This window comes from Vicugna pacos, unplaced genomic scaffold (assembly GCF_048564905.1).
Source record: "Vicugna pacos unplaced genomic scaffold, VicPac4 scaffold_20, whole genome shotgun sequence".
Lineage (NCBI taxonomy): Eukaryota > Metazoa > Chordata > Mammalia > Artiodactyla > Camelidae > Vicugna > Vicugna pacos.
The window spans coordinates 79329569-79335989 of NW_027328741.1; the positions used below are offsets into that span (position 1 = coordinate 79329569).

The 6421-nt window shown below is 32.6% G+C and overlaps 1 long non-coding RNA gene across 1 annotated transcript; it reads left to right on the top strand.

Moving 5' to 3' along the window:
* The first annotated feature begins 2917 nt into the window (after nt 1-2917).
* LOC140694055 (uncharacterized) lies at nt 2918-4407 on the top strand. The gene is made up of 3 exons (XR_012069797.1): nt 2918-3186; nt 3783-3924; nt 4313-4407. It is a non-coding gene; the product is annotated as an uncharacterized lncRNA (long non-coding RNA).
* The last annotated feature ends 2014 nt before the right edge of the window (nt 4408-6421 follow it).

Here is a 6421-nt window from a genome sequence, read left to right on the forward strand (position 1 = left end):
TGTCTGGAAATTATTTATCTCTCCTTCTAAAGTATAGCCTTGCTTGATAAATTATCTTAGATTTCAGCTTTCTTTCATTCAGGACTTTGAATATGTCTTGCCACTGCCTTCTGCCTGTTGTATTTGTGTAGGAAATGTGTTTAGAAATATAATATATATAATTATATATATATGAATAGAATGTGTAGAAATGAAGTTAACAAATAAGAAGAAAACCTATACATTAAAAAATAGAAAACATTGATGAAGGAAATTAAAACTGATCCAAAGAAATGAAAAGATCTCTTATGTTAATGACGTGAAACAATGTGGTTGAAACAACCATACTACAAAAAGCAATCTACATTTAGTGTGATTCATGTCATAGAACCCATGAGACTTTTCCATTTAATAGAACAGTTAATTTCAAAATTTATATGTAAACACATAGATCATGAGTTGCCAAAATAATCTTGAAAAAGTGTATTAAATCTAATAGTGTAAAGTTCTCTGATGTTAAACAGCCCAACAAAGCTTTAGAATTTAAACAACATGATACTGGCTCAAAAACAGACAGCAATAAATAGAAGAGAATAGAGCACCCAGATATAATCCTTCACACTTATGATCAATTTACCCATGAAAAAGGAAGCAAGAGTATAAAATGAAGAATAGACATTCTCCTCAATAAGTAGTGCAAGGGAGATTGAAAATGTAAATTATATATTAGAATAGCTTCTCATGTTGTATACAATCCATAAGCAGAGAATATCTTTCTATTTAATTTGTTTACTTATATTTCTTGAAACTGTAATTTATAGATCTATGTTTAGATCTTTTATTTCACTTATCAAATGTATTCCTAGTTTATTCTATTTTGTATAAATATACGCACAATTGTTTTCCTGATTTCTCTTTCTGATAATTTGTTGTTACTATATAAAAAAGTAATGGATATTTGTATATTGATTTTGTATTCTGCAAGTTTACTAAGTTTGTTCATTATTTGTTACATTCACTGGAGGTATCTATGGAGTTTTCTATCTATGCATAATTAAGTCATCTGTAAAAATTTTACTGTTTTTTACAAGTTGAATGCCTTTTATATTTTTTCTTGACTAGTTGTTCTGGCTAGGACTTCAAGTTGTGTAATTTAGTATTTGTGAGAATGAGCTACCTTTTCTTATTACTGGACCAGAGGAAAACCTTCCTGTATGTTAACATTGAACTTGATGTTTGTCATTGGTTTTTCATATATGGCTTTTATTATCTTTAGTTACATTCTGTTTAAAGTGTATTTGTAAACAATATTTTTATAAAAATGTAAAGATCAGACCTGTGAATAATTTTCCTACATTTATTGAGATTATTGTTTTTGAATTCTCAGCTTTTTAAGGGATTGTATCACATATGTAGATTTGCATATGATAAGTAATATTTATGAATCAGGACTAAATCATACATAACTATATTTTATAATACTTATAATATGCAATGAATTCAGGTTGCTAATGTTTATTTAGAATGGAATGAACACATACTGAAAAATAAATTTACATTCTAGCTTGAGTGCACATTTATTTATTTAAAAATTCTATCTCTCATTTTGAATTTGGCTTATGTTTAATGGAATTTATATCTAAAAATAATATAACTTTTGGTAGAACTGGATTTACTAGAGTTTACTGATACAGAACATAGCTATTTACAATTAGGGAACAAAACACTTGCCTTAAAATGCCATATTTTGCTAACAATATCAACTGTTTCAGGACTGAGATACATATTGCTTCCTAAAATGCATTACCTGGTCTTTTCCACCCAACTCACATATAGTGTTATTTCTTTGTTTTTTGATTGTTTCTTTGTTTGCCCCTTAATGGAGGCAGTGCCTATTGAACCCAGGATCTTGTGCATAAGTGTATTTATCAACATCATTTTGAAACAATTAACAGAAGCCACAAGGTTATGGATTATAAAGATGACAAGAAAATTTATTCCTTCTAGGGACTGAAAAACCTCTGAGTGAAAGAAAGTCAAAGATAAACATTGGTAAATATACAATAAGATTTTCTCTTTTCTAATTTTAATGTAGATTATTAAATTACATTTGTTTAACTTATAGAACTGAATTACAATTAAAAACAAAATTCCACCCTTTGGGATTTCTTAAATTTGATTCATTATTTCTTTCTAATTTTATTTCATAATTACTTACCATTTATTTTTATACAAAACAAATAAACTTTTATTTATTCTGCTCATGTTATGAATATAGAGCTACTTATTATAAAGTACACAGATAAATACCTACTTCCATTTCCAAATCAAATTATGTTTCACTTTAATTACAAATGATTTTGAAATTGATATATATTTTCTGTACAGGTTTTACACAAATTTCACTTTAAATTCCAAAACTTTAAAATTATTTTATATATTTTGTGCATTATTTGTACTCTGTTTACAAATCTGGTATAAATTTTTGTACAAAAGTTTGGAGATTGGTTTTATTTTATAGACCCCAAAATTAAATTATTTAAAAAGATATTGTTGGGATAATATTTGCAGATCAGACTATAAAAATAAGCATCCTATCTGTATCATTTTAACTGGATGAATGAGAAATAAACACTGGCTGAATGTTACACTTGAGTTGCTGGGAGACCAGTCGTTTTGTGATGTCACAGCTACTCAAGTTGAGAACCATGGCGAAGGCCTAGCAGTTTACCTGTGCAGCCCTGCCAAAGCAGCATTTGAAGCTGCAGTGCTCAAAACCATGCAGATTAGAAAAGTAGCTGTAGAAAAAGTTATTTGAGATGCCACATATTTCTTCAGAAATTCAAGGTGTGTCTCCTAAAGTTGGACAAACTGGTTCAGGAAATTCCGGAAGATCTCTATTGTGTGACCAAACATTCTCTGGGGACTTGGACTTGAGGTCTATGATTGAATAAAATGCTTTTCAGATTTTGTCTGAAGAATCCTTAATAAAAACACCATGTTACACACATTCTGTCTCTGTACCAGATGAAGATAATGAATTTCATTCTCTGAAATTTCCAAGAAAACTCTGGAAAATGGCTGGGGATGACCAATTGAAATCCATCTGGTGGGGTGATAATGGATCTTCCATAGTGATTGTTGAAGATGTCTTCAAGAAGGAAGTTTTGGAAAGAAAGGCCCCTTTCAGAATATTTGAAACTGGAAGTATGAAAAGTTTATTTATACATCTTAAACTTTATGGGTTTAGGAAAGTGTGGCAGAATTTTCAAAGGACTCCTTGTCTAGCTGACTTTCTGGCAGAAGAAAATGTAGCCTCTGTTTTAAGAAAGGAATTGACAAATTTTAATTACCACTTGGTAACTTATATATAAAAATTTATTTTGTATATCAATCAATGGTAATATAAATGTAAAGCTAGATTTTGAAAATTGTAAAACTACTAAGGTTAGAATACTTTATTTTCTCTAAAAAATGAGGACAGTGCCTTAAGTAGTCAAGATTAAGGGAAACTTTGCTTGCAACTATGAATCTTTCCAGAAATCTAAATAAAGCTATTAAAGCTGCTTTTAAAAAGTGGCATTCACCATTACTGCAAATGCTAAGTCAGTAAATTTGATGAGCATACTATTTAAATGTGTATATTCCAATTAAGGAACTTCACACTATCGTTAGCAATGTTCATATTTTGATAATATTATCTATGCATAGTAAACGTGGAATCTGAGGCTTAATAGGTTAGCCTTTTTGTAGTCTTGTAGTTTGATTAATGTATTACAAAAATGTTTCTCCTTTGGTTGTAGCTGCAGTTGTATCATAATCCAAATTTTAAATGGTGCTGTCCCCAGCTTTTTGTGAGAATAAAAAGAAGAGTTGGGATTAAAAATTCCTCTCTGGTGTCTTCATTGGCTGAAGATTTCAACAAGAAGCACTTTAAAGCAGGGGGTAATATGGATTATCATATTTCTGGTTTTGTGACTGACACTAGTGGAGAAAGTTCATTTTTACCTTCTGCAAATTTAAATATGACTCTAATAAGAAAGCCCTCTAGTAGTCTCATAATTGGTGATACAACTATCCCGATCAGAGGTGATTTCTCTCCTCCATCATCAATGTCACTTAGACCACCAGAACAAATTGCAGTGTATCAATGAGGTAATTTAAATCAGTTCAACATTGTCCTCGGGCACTCTCAAAGTAGCTACAATGAAGCAAATGGCCATGATGTGAACTCCATTAAAACTTCAATTTCTACTTCTCAGTACAGCATCTTCTCTCTCATATAGAGTAATTATTTTGGACTGATGGTGAAGCCTCCTGCTTTTCCAAACAGATATCATGACATATCTGCCAATGAAGGTCATTTTCCTAAACTACAACCAGGGATCAACCCACACTTTCCAGTGCCAATGATATCAGATACATCAGCTACATCTCTTTCAGGACCAACTCATCAGCAATTTTCAGTTTATCAACGTCATCCTAATTACAGCTGATGTACCAGAGGACTACCAGATTATGCAGGATAACAAAGATTAAAACTGATGTTGGCAAATGTCGACAAATATCTGCAATTTTTGGGGGGGACAATAAAAATAGATGTGCACCCGAAATTTCTTTATTTTTTTTCAAGTAGAGTAAAGAGTTAAACGAGAGACTAAGTTGCCATTTAAAGAAAAAAATAGATACTTGATTGATATGATCTTTTGATGGAACAATATGGGAGTAAATTTAAATAATTTCTTGAAAGGAAGAAGAAAAAATGGAAGAATTTGGAAAAGGAATAAAACATGTAGAGAGGGAAAAGTACTAAGTGGTTTCTGGTTCATCCTGGAAAGTATGAAAAGTGTTAAATTAAGATAGGTTGAAACAGGAGATAAATGCAGGAACCGGCCCAGGGATCATGGTCTCAATTATGTCATCCCTGGAATCAAAAATGACACATGATGTAGTCTCTGATGGCGCATTCAGCATGTGGTAGAATTTAAGACGTAATTTTATCTATCGTCTTCTTTGTGCTGTTCTCAAAGCATTACAATTAGTGGTTTCATTTCCTGCCCTCAAGTGTCTACACTATATTTTCTAGTCAATACTTTATCTTGCTTTTATGTTCCAGCCAAAGACAAGCTTACGTCCTCAGGGTGGCACTTAATGCCTTTTCAAATTTAAGCAAACAAACACAACTTAGTTTAGTTATTACTTTATAAATCTGGCATCTGACTACCTTGGCAGATCTTTATGTTTCACTGTATCTGGAGATACATCCAGGCAAATGATTGTCAACAATGTTAGCTCCACACTCAACACTTTTAACCCAGCTTATCCTTGGACTTTGGGTGTCCTCCTTTTACCTACTTAGACTATCCCCATCTCAGCACAGAAACCAACTCCTACAGATGTTTTCTGTCTATCCCCTTTTCCTCGTCTTTCTTGGATACCAGCACAGAAAACAGCACATGCCACAGGATGCATTTTTGTATTCAGTGAATGAAAAATTCATGTTGACTTTAAGCAAAATCTACTTTCCTGAAACAGCAAAACTCTCATGGTTTTCTAACTATTTCATTATGGTCTTTACTCTTCACCACAAACTAGCTCTTTTCATAGCCCAAGGACTAGTCAATCAAGACAGTTATTGGAGGTAGATACAGGAGACAAAGTATTATTTCCTTCTTAATTCATACCTCCAGAGGCCTAAGGCATTTCATTCTCATTTGATGGATATTTTCCTGTCTCTTCATCACCCACCCATCCCAAAATAGCTGATTCTCTTCCGCATACCAATAACTATACTGCCTTCTAATTAATTTACTTCTTAGAATCAGAGCTTTGTCCACAAGAGACAGTGACATTGCAAAGAGTTAATGTAGGTTTTTACACCCCACATAAATTGTGCCCCTTCTAACCTTCATGCAGAAAGTATCTAGGAGGTACTAGCCCCTTGGTTGGGGTGGTGGTGTTCAGTAACCTAAATGTAATCTAAGATGTGTGGACTAGAAGGAGGTGAGGGTGGTAGAATTAAAAATTTGTCCAACTGCAAGAATACTGAATTTATACAGATATTAGGAAATATAAAATATTCACGGATGTCTTTGACAATTTCCCATTAATTTAAAATAAAAGGTGAAGCACTTTCATAGTGTGAAATGCCCTGAAATGTTGGAAAAATTGTAGGCAAGGTCAGGGAGCCTAAGGCTACTGCTCACAATGATGTAGCCAGTGTCAGCTGATAAGACTGGAATGGCAGAATTGAGTACTGAAAATTTGTTACCAATATTGATGAAAGCATTTGTTAATCTGGAGAATGGGCACATGGGCCAGGGTGAACTCTAGAAACATCCCAACAATATGACCTTTACCAAGAGAAGAATAGAGACCACTTGCAGATGGAGAACTGTGTCTGGACAGCATTGGTTCTTCCTACAACAGAAAAATCAAGCTT